The sequence below is a fragment of the Leopardus geoffroyi genome, chromosome C1 (assembly GCF_018350155.1).
Source record: "Leopardus geoffroyi isolate Oge1 chromosome C1, O.geoffroyi_Oge1_pat1.0, whole genome shotgun sequence".
Classification (NCBI taxonomy): domain Eukaryota; kingdom Metazoa; phylum Chordata; class Mammalia; order Carnivora; family Felidae; genus Leopardus; species Leopardus geoffroyi.
The window spans coordinates 172,718,810-172,729,182 of record NC_059328.1 but is presented as its reverse complement, the minus strand read 5'-3'; the positions used below and the strand labels follow the sequence as shown (position 1 = coordinate 172,729,182).

Below are 10,373 nucleotides of genomic sequence, written 5' to 3'. Positions count from 1 at the left end.
TGCCAAAGATACAGAGATACAGTTGCAGGCAATTGAACCTTGAGCTGATGTGCATGGAAATGATGTGTCAAGTTGATATAGGCAGGGCACTGATACATTCATAGCCCATATTAAATTCATTCCATCTTATCACTGATTTCCCAAGGTGATTGCTAGTGACATTCTTTAAAAAACAGATCTCCATTAAAAGGTTTAGTTTATATAAACTATAATAACCTTGCTGTTTTGGTCTTGGGGATGCAACTGGTATTTATCATCTTCCCTCTTCCACCATCTATTCCAGATATCCCTCATTGTTAAGTTAGGTGCCGGCTTTAGTTGCCTGCCTCATAGGGTCACCCAGATCTTTATCCCTGAGGGGTCTGAGACCCTGGTTATGGTGCCCCTGTCATGTTCTGGTTGACTTGGCCCTCATGATTGCTCTAGAAATAATGGCAGTGGGAATTGAGGTCAGAAGTTCAGAAGGACAAGTCCTATGCCTCAGTTGTTTTTCCATGGTTTCCAATCAAAGGTAATTTGATATCCTCTAGCAAGAGCAAGAAAGCCACTTACAGCAGCCTAAGGGGTTCACGGAAATCTGGGGGGTTCAAGATTCTCAAGTGCATCCACTGAGGTGTTCCTATTTCAGGTATTACTCCTTCCCTATCAGTGTCATTACTTTTAAATAAATGAAGTTTTTCCTGCTAATTTTGTTGGAAGAGGTCAGCAAGAAAATGTGACTGCTGGTTGGTCTGCAAGCTGAGCGTGAGTGATAGGAGGCTCCTCACATCCTCTCCTGTCCTTAGAATGCATTCTGCCCACCATCCCCACACTGGGAGCTGTTTTATAGACACGGCCTTGAGAGAGCAATGTATTGTTGACACCATCTGGACTGAATACATGACTGAACTCAATTTAAAGCTTCTACAAAAACTTTTTCAGAGTCTGGCAGGTAGGTGCAGAGCTCTATTCATCTTGTGGCCACCCAAGACAAACCTCATATATAAGTTCCCTTGCTGATTAAAACGGTTACTTACCAACCTAGATCTCCTTGTCTTCCACATATGGGGAGGTGTCAGAGTGGCAGAGAGTTGTAGTTTCAGATTTCACTCAGGAATCTCCCAATGTGGGGACCAACAAATACTCACAACCAAATTATATGTCAGTTTTCTGCACAGTCTGCCTTCTGACTACAGGAGATCAGAGTTCACTGCTACAGAAGGCTTATGACTTTCACAGTGTGCTCTGAATTCATAGATGGCTGACCAGTTCCTATTTGTTTGTTTGTTGTTTCTTTCAGGGAATCAATAGCAGTTAGCCAAAAAATAAAAAATAAAAAAGTAAAACAAAAAACTTATTTCTTATAATTTAATTTCCCCTTGTAGCTCTCAAATGTTAGAGGTTCTAGATAAGAAAGTATATCCTCTTTTACCTGCATTCTGTTTCAAATCACCATGCCAGAGAATATCATTATCTCCTTACTACTGATAACAGTGTCTTTCTTTCTTTCTTTTTTTTTTTAATCTGCTTGAAAAGTGATCACATTTCAGAACTCAATCCTAAGGCTTTGCTTAGGACCACAAATGATATCATCTTATATATGGTTTCCCCCCAAACAGAGCCTGAGACAAAAAGGTAAGTGCTGGTAGTTATGCAACAAAATATCATAGAAATATTGAGAGAATAATATATAGATTTGAATTTGGATAGAATTGATATAGAAAGGGGAAAAAATCAGCAGAGTAAATTGTCAATCATGTTATAATATTTAGGAGGTAGTAAGGAACAAACACCTCAGAATAAGTCTACCAAATGAATAATGGAGCTGCCAGATTATGCACCAGCTTCTGCCACTCCTTGGTTGGGCTGATGGGGAAGCATTTCTATGTCCCCAGTATCTGGCTTAGAATTCACATAGGTAGTGCATTCTTCTTTGACAAGACACCAAAGGTCTTATGCAAAGAGGCACAGGTGCTGACAATAGGTAGACAAGCAGGCCTGCAATATTCAAAATAAAATAAAACACAGTAAATAATTAGTAGATATGGATAGAGCACCAATATCTGTCCCATTTACCTTAAATACTAATGGTGTATATTCAACATAATCTGTCAACCGTTGATTACTTGGAAAGGCAAAATGTACATTTACAGTGATCATTAAGAAAGCACAGTAACAATTTTGAGAGAGTCATTGGGAACCATTACTTATAGTAGATGAGGCAGCACCATAAGTAATGATGTATGCAGCGTCAGCATTGAATAAATTCTAAAAGGAACTAGAGGGGCAGGAACAGCTACATTATCATTTCAAAACAAATATCCATATGAACATGGGTGACAAAAGACTTTTTTAAAAATTTAAAAAATTAATATAAACAATTGAATTATCATCTGGGTGATTCTCATTCAACTGGTCCATCACCACATTAGTATTATTTTTTAAATCTTTCTTGTCTCAGGTTCATAAAGGCATGTTTTTTGTCTACAAAAATGTAAAGTATGTAATTGATGTAAAATAGATTTTTATAGAGGATGTAAAGTAGAAATTATTTTTATTTTTAATATAACTATATTTCCTAGCACCATATAGGATCAATTCTAGGGTGTCTCGAGGAAAATATTTTTGCATGGCTCCTGTTTGTCTGAACAATTCTTACAAGAATGTATTACAAGATTTATGCATCCATGTGAAGTAGAATGTTTTTTTTTGATGAAGATTTAGAATCATGGATAAAGATATTTAAGTATTTGCTTATTGTCCTGTCTTGCCTGTGAAGATTCTTTGTAACATGTAGGCACTATCTTTTACTGTTTAGATCCAGGAAACAACTCTTCATATTCTTTATTGTTAAATGTGTGTGTGTGTGCCATCATGAACAAAGGGTACCAATGCAGTTATTATTTATAACATCATGGTAATTGAGAACTTTTGAAAATGTAATATAGATCTTGACTTTTCAGTTTCTTTCAGCATTTTTTCATTCTGATGCTGATTATATCCTTACCCAAGGTGCTGCATCCCCCATCATGAATACTAGTTTCTAATTATTCTCTTCAAAGTTGTTACAGTTTTCTTAGCGATGACCACAAATGGACATCTTACCAAAAGTATGCAGGGAAATGTTAATGAAAATTTCTTTTCTGGCCATGTCAAATTTACCATTCAGAATTGTATAGTATTGCTGCAGAACAACACATCTTTTCTCTTGAATACTTTGGGCCATAATTACTCTATTTCTAGAATGTGATCTCTTTCAGTGATGATCAATCACACTGCAGCCTTCCATACACCATCAAGGAGCATGGGTAAGCCCTGTGAGCAGAGTACAAAAAGTGATCTCCTTCAGGAAGGAGTGTCCATCCTCCTCTGACCAGGCTTAACATTGATTAGAGAGAAAACAATGATATCATACCTATCAAAGTTAAGAGTCACTGTATGTGGGAAGGCTGGGAACAGGTGTGAACTTGGTGAAAGTATCTTTCTGTGGCTGAGGCCATCTCTGAAAGGAGGTGACAGCAAGGCTATCTGCAGGCAGAACTCCCATCAGGTGGTTATTCAGGGAGTGTTTCATTCATGCAGAGGAAATATGGTCAATATATTACAACATCCTCCACAGGCATTTTTTCTAAATCAATTTCCAACTATTGGTTATAGATATATGGTAAAGAAATTGGATTTTTAATTTTGATTATATATTCAGCACATCCACTAAACTTTCTTATTACATCAAATAAATGTGGAAACTTTGATCCAATAACTATGAATTACTTATTTTATGTTGAACCAACTTTAAATTCTATAAACAATATTCAACATATTCATAATATATTTATTTTTGTGCATATAAAACTTTATTTTGCTGGTTCTATGTTCATGGTTATCTAAAAATTTTTCCAATATTATGGTTACATTCATTTCTTAAATTATTTAGAATATTTCCTATTTTATGTTCTCTGAAAAAATATTCTATGAAATACTATGATTATCGATCTTTGAATATTTGTAGGAACCAACAAAACAGAAAATGCTATTTTATTTGGTTTATTTGTGGCAACATTTGTACTGGCTTAATTTTTTTAGTGATTCTACAGAAGTTCAAGTTTTCTATCATTGTCTAAGAAATTTTCTACTTTACCTAAGCTAATACATGTAATGCCACACCGTCCTGGTAGTTTGGGCTTGTTTTTGGTTTTTTAACTTTGAAATCTCTTCTGCATGCTTAATAATGTCTTTTTTCATGGTGAAATGGGCACCAAGCAATCAGAAGCGATAATGGTTATCAAACACTAGTACAGATATACTAGTGAATATTTGATTAAGTGATTCTCACTGTAATATGACTACATTAATTTCCATTTTCCTCTATTTTTTGTTCTATTACTGACTAACCGCTTAGGTTTTGGCTCATGTAAATTTAACCTCTCTTGTTTGTAGTAATAGCTTTTTGTTTTTTCTTAGTTGACAGTTGTGCCTGAAAAGTTACCTTGAATAATTCCTTATTAGTCAGATTATTTTACAGCTTAAGCATTACATCGCAAAGTGATGCTACCAAATTAAAATTATCCTTAAAAAAAAAAGGCAGAAGTTATGACTAGCACTGTATTGTTTGTTTTCCAGCCCCAGAAATTCTATTTCTAATGTGCAACACCAATCGTAATTAAATGATGGTCTTTCCTAGTTTTCACATTTTTTAAATTGGTGAAATTTTTTGGTGCTAAATAAAGATCTAACAGGTGCTTAGATATATGAAACACATATTATATATTCAGTGGATTGAAAACCAAAAATTAAAACTTCTATGAAGTATGAAGTACTGGTCTAAAGTCTTTATGGTAATATCTACTTGTGTGTATGGTTGTCTGGGATTCTAATACCTAAAGATGGGATTATATATCTGCTATACAAACTAATTATGCTTTCATTACACCCAGCATATGAAACCAGAATATGTATATAATCCCTGTATGTGATGGTATGAACATCAACAATAATTTACATCATAGTAATAATAATTGTGAAGCAGCATAAGATAGTCTATAACAAAAATACTGTGTGAAGTCTTTGTGTTTTAATATGTTTCATTATAATCTAGTTTTTAGAAAATTGCTGGTCTGTGGTTCATGTTTGTAGTAACTTCATAAAAATAAAAAGATTCTTTACAAACCATTCCTGATCTTCTAGGGAAGATTGTTTTTACCATAATTTTTCAAAAACTTGTAACTGTAGCTGAAGCTCTTTTAAGTTAAAGAGAGATAAGACCAAGTAGCAGATACAGTTTGTCTGAGTACCTGGTTCAGAGTATGGGGTGGTTTAAGTTTGGACATAAAAACAAATAAGTAAACAAAGGTATATATTAAACTTCCACAAATCAAGTTATTAGACATTTACTAAGAAATTGGATATGATTTCATTTCACTGTACTCTATAAATGTTTTATTTCTTTGAAAAAAGTTTTTGTTGTTGTTGCACTTGTGGGATTTTTTTCTTTTAAGTTTTCTCTCACACATCATCTTTTATTTGATCTAATTTGTGAAACAGTTTAAATAAGTCAGCACACTTCTTAATCCTCTCAAGATGACAAATAACTGAGATGCTTAGTGAATGATGAGTTTCTTGAAAAGCGTTAAGTTAAAATGATTTAGATTATCTAATTCTAAGCTATGACTTAATACAGCTATATGAAAATGATTGTCAAAAGGCTGAATCTTCTGAAGCACCAATACTTGGAAACAACTATATAAATCGATTAGAGTTACAACTCTAAAATGTAGAAAAATAGTGTAGAAAATTTTCTGAAATAATTTTTATTCAAACAGCAAATATAAACAACTGTGGATTAAAAATTAGTGCCCAACAAACATATAACGCAAAATTATTATTCCAAATTATTTTAAAGTAAATATCATCAATAATAACTCAAATGAAATACACAGATTAGTTTAAATATATATTAAAAATGAATTTCATATGCCATATTGAATATAAAAGCACTTTTTGATTATTTATACATGACTGATTTTTAAAAGTTCTAACACTATGGGGGAAATACAAAGGCATTTTTAAAAAGCACCTAGCGTCAGGGGTGCCTGGGTGGCTCAGTAGATTGGGCATCTGACTCTTGATTTCAGTTCAAGTCATGATCCCAGGGTTGTGCGATTGAGCCCCACATCAGGCTTCATGTTGAACGTGGAGCCTACTTAAGATTCTCAATCCTCTCTCTCTCTCTCTCTCTCTCTCCCTCCCTCCCTCCCTCCCTCCCTCTGTCCCTCTACCCTGCTCATGATCTGTCTCTTAAAAATGAAAAAATTAAAAAAAAGTTTAATAAATAAAAAGCACCTAGAATAAAAAAATAAAGTTCTATGCAACATACTATAAGAAAAACTATATTTAAAACATTCTAAAATTAAGCCTAGGTAATTATAAAATAAGAAATTGGTAGAGCTGATATTAAATATAGACTTTGAGGAGAATAAGTTCACGTTCTTTTTTTTTTTTTCAAGCTCCAAGCTCTTACATAGCTGGTTGTAGTGATATCCCTCACTTATGACTAAAAATAATGTTAATAGTAATTAAAATGACACTGAAACTCAAATTATTGGACCAAGATTTGGAATTGTCTTACCACTGTAGTTGTACAATACAATTAATTACTTGTAAGCATGAAAGAAATCTAAAATGTTGTGACTCATGCTATCTAGAAACAAATATAAATTAACATTGAGATTCGCAATAAAAGCAATAGTTGCTTTCATATCTACAACAAAAATGCTATGTTGTGAAAATAAAAATAGTTTATTTTTCTCAAATTTAAAAAGAAAATTTAAAGACAGAGGTATTATTAAAATATTAGCTATCCAAATATTATAATACTTATGAATGAAAATTGGGTAATATTTTTACATATGATAAAAAATGCAATAACAAAAGTTTAGAATTAGGCTTTTCTGCCAATTTGAGGACTATTTCTTTCTAAAAACCAAGTCTAGTTTATCCTGAAGTACAAATAAAAGGTTCTAATGACATCTAGTCAGCATGTGATCAAGTAAATACATGATTGGCTTTTAAACAGCATTCAATTCTTCTCTTTCATCTTTCTCTACTCCTCATAATTGCCTCTGCTCTAATTCATTGCCAGTGAAGATCAAAGGCAAAGCCTCTCCATTTTAAAATAATAAGTGAAGCCATAACCTTGATTAATTTGACTCAAACCCATGGGTTGAACCAATTTTTTAAAAAGTAGAAATCTTGAATTTGTCACAAAGTCAGCATATATGAATAAGTTGACTTTCTTAGGTCTCTTCCTTCTATGTACCCAGGATAAAAAGAGTTTGGGTCAGGCTAGTCAACTCCCCTCTTTAAATTCTGTGTCATTCAGGAGGCCACTGGTATGTGCCTGCTGCCTGCACGTGAAGATTCAGGCTGACATCTAAGCTATCCATTTGGAGGCATTAAAACGACCTTGCTCACTCATTCTTCCGTTAGCTCTCTCTGATTCCATTGCTTCTTTACTAATGGATGTGCTTTCATTTCACTGAATTAAAAGTTTCCAGTCTCACATTTGGACTCACAAACCTATAAAATGAAATTTATAATACTTTTATTTTTAGGAGATTTATACTGATTCAGTTAGCTAATTTAAGTAAGTTTTGTTTGTTTGTTTTGTTTTGTTTTGTTTTTCAAATGGCCCAGAGTAGTTAATAGCGTTCTGGAATTGAATTAGAAGACCAAGAACACAAGTAATAAAGTATTCTGTGGTTTGTTTTTCCATTGTACCCTATACTTATATTTTAAGACAGAAAAAAGGAGGGGTGGATGACTGAAATCATATTAGGAATGTATCTTGAATTTCTGTTAATATTTGCAAATAACTGCATAAACATTTTACTAGAACACAATATCGTAATATTTCATAGAAAAAAGTGATATAGTGATTTGGTGAAACAGGTATTACTACTTTGCCACTCTTTAGTTTACCATTAATTTTCAGATACTTATTGAGCATTTACTACATTTCAGGCATTATAGTAAGACAAGTAATATAAGACCAGTACTGTTCTTACAGATCACAGTTATAAAGGTGAGATAATAATAAGGGGTGCTCAGGTGGCTCAGTTGGTTAAGCATCTGACTCTTGGTCTCTGATCAAGTCATGATCTTGTGGTTTCATGAGTTTGAGCCCCATGTCAGGCTCTGCGCTGACAGCACAGAACCTGATTGGGATCCTTTCCCCCCCTCTCTCTCCTCCTTCCCCACTCACACTGTCTCAGCCTCTCTCAAAATAAATAAACTTTAAAAAAAGGTAATAATAAGTAAAATACACTGTGGTAAATGTTTACACTTATCTCTATTATCAGTACTTCATGTTCATAGTGAAGACTCAGGACCCTGACAAATCACAAAGAAAATTCTCCAGTTTAGAAAGATCATATAATCTTTAACATAATTTTAATATTCAGATTATTTTATATAAAGTGATGATTTAAATGTCTATCCCATACAAAGAAGTTATAATAACTCTCTATTATCCAGAGTGTCACCATTAATTGGGTTTGGAGGTTAATGAGATTCAACTAAAGAAAAGAAGAGACAGGGAAAAAATATTGAAGGAGAGGCTGTGACCAAGGACTGAACATAAGGGGAAAAGAGAATGCTTTTTCATGCAGTAACTAAAACTTTAGCTGAACTTTTCAGTAAATGTTTTTATTGAGCAAGACATTATTTAAATGATTTGTTTCCTTTTTTCATTTACTGATATATAATCTTCTAAATTTGAAATTAAGATTGTTTCATTACAACTATTAATATATTACTTAAAATAAAACACCGTATTTAACACAATGAAACACTTTTTAGGATGTTTAACTTGAAACAAACACTTTTCATTTTTTTCTTTCTCTCTTTCTCAGCATTCATAATGGGGACAAAAGATCCTACCTCTTATACTTTAAAAAATTCTTTCAAGGTATGACATATAGTGCTTATAACCACATGCCTGATATAAACAGTCCAGAGATCCTCCATAGCCTGTGAATCCCAAGCAGTAGAAAACTGATTTAAAAAGTCAGATTAGGCCAAGGGATATTGAATAGTGAGTGAAACTGAAACAGACTTTCTTGGTCTCATTCTCCCTGTATCTAAGATGAAGAACTTAAATAGCATGTTTTCTAAAGAATACATTGGTAGATTTCTCCTCACTGTAAGGTAGGAAGGCTATGATTTCTATTTTACCCTTTTTCCTATCACATCTGTTTGATATAGATTAGTGAATCTCAATTGTTGATAATTGCATCATATAATTCAGACTGCAAATTTGCCCATCTTCTTAGCACAATTTTTTGATTCCTATTTCTACATACAGTGTGAATCCAAGAACAGGACAGAAAAACACAGTCATCTAAGCAGGAAAATTTTAGTGAAAATAATTATTCATAGGAGATTGTATTAATGGAATATTGGCTATAGTATAAACTGAAGAATGACTTAGGGATTGTGGGAGAAATTGAGAAGAGAAGAATCCTCCAAGGATTCCCATCCAAGGATTGGATTCATATTAGAGAAAATAGGGTTTCAGCCCCTGGATATCACATGAGTTCACTGGATTGTCCTTGGCCAGTGATGCTTTATACACAAAGGGTCAAGACTGATAGTTCAGGAATCAACTGTTGTGAGATCAAGGAAATGTGATTGGAAACCAGTGGAGGAGAGACAAGGCTGTTTGCTGTCAAACTTGATGGAAAATCACAGGAGGTGTGATGTGTTCATGAATTCAGTGGAGACCTGTCATTGGATGCAAATTGGAGCATTCACAAAATGTGCCAGCTGCTCGTGGGGTACACATGAACTCACATCTGGTAATGTGCACAAGGGGAGATGCTTAACAGGAATTGCCACCAACACCACCAACTGGCTGAGGGAGAGAGACATGCTGAGACACACCAGTCTTCACACTCCACTGTGGATTGCAAAGTAAAACAAAGGAGGGGGCTACGATGTCCCTAATTTCCACATATTAATGTTATCAATGGCAAACATTACTTTAATCAGTTTTCCATTATTTCATTAAATTGACTTCCTTAGGAGGGAATTTAGGATTCTATCAGAACATTAAAGGCTGTTGTACTGAACAAAATATATAATTTATCCAGATCATTATGTCTTCAGCACATTATCAAATCTCTAGTGTTAGCTGAGGTTGGACAAGAATTTTAAAGTGTTCCTGTTGACCTATTGATCAGTTAACCATATAGGTGTATGTGTATGCTTTCATTAAAGTATTATAGATGCTAGCTTTATATATACACTTCATAAATACCCTCTTTTACAAGCCAATTCAACTTTACTGCAAAATGTATTTGTCTAATTTTCCTTCAACCGAGTGTTAGAAGAAAAAT

General features: G+C 33.7%; 1 long non-coding RNA gene across 1 annotated transcript in view; it reads right to left on the bottom strand.

Moving 5' to 3' along the window:
- Positions 1-1,722: 1,722 nt before the first annotated feature.
- Positions 1,723-10,373, bottom strand: part of LOC123596813 — a 35,864-nt gene continuing 27,213 nt past the window's right edge. Inside the window, exon 2 of the long non-coding RNA XR_006711870.1 lies at positions 1,723-1,977. This is a non-coding gene — a long non-coding RNA (uncharacterized LOC123596813). The remainder of the gene's footprint in view (positions 1,978-10,373) is intronic.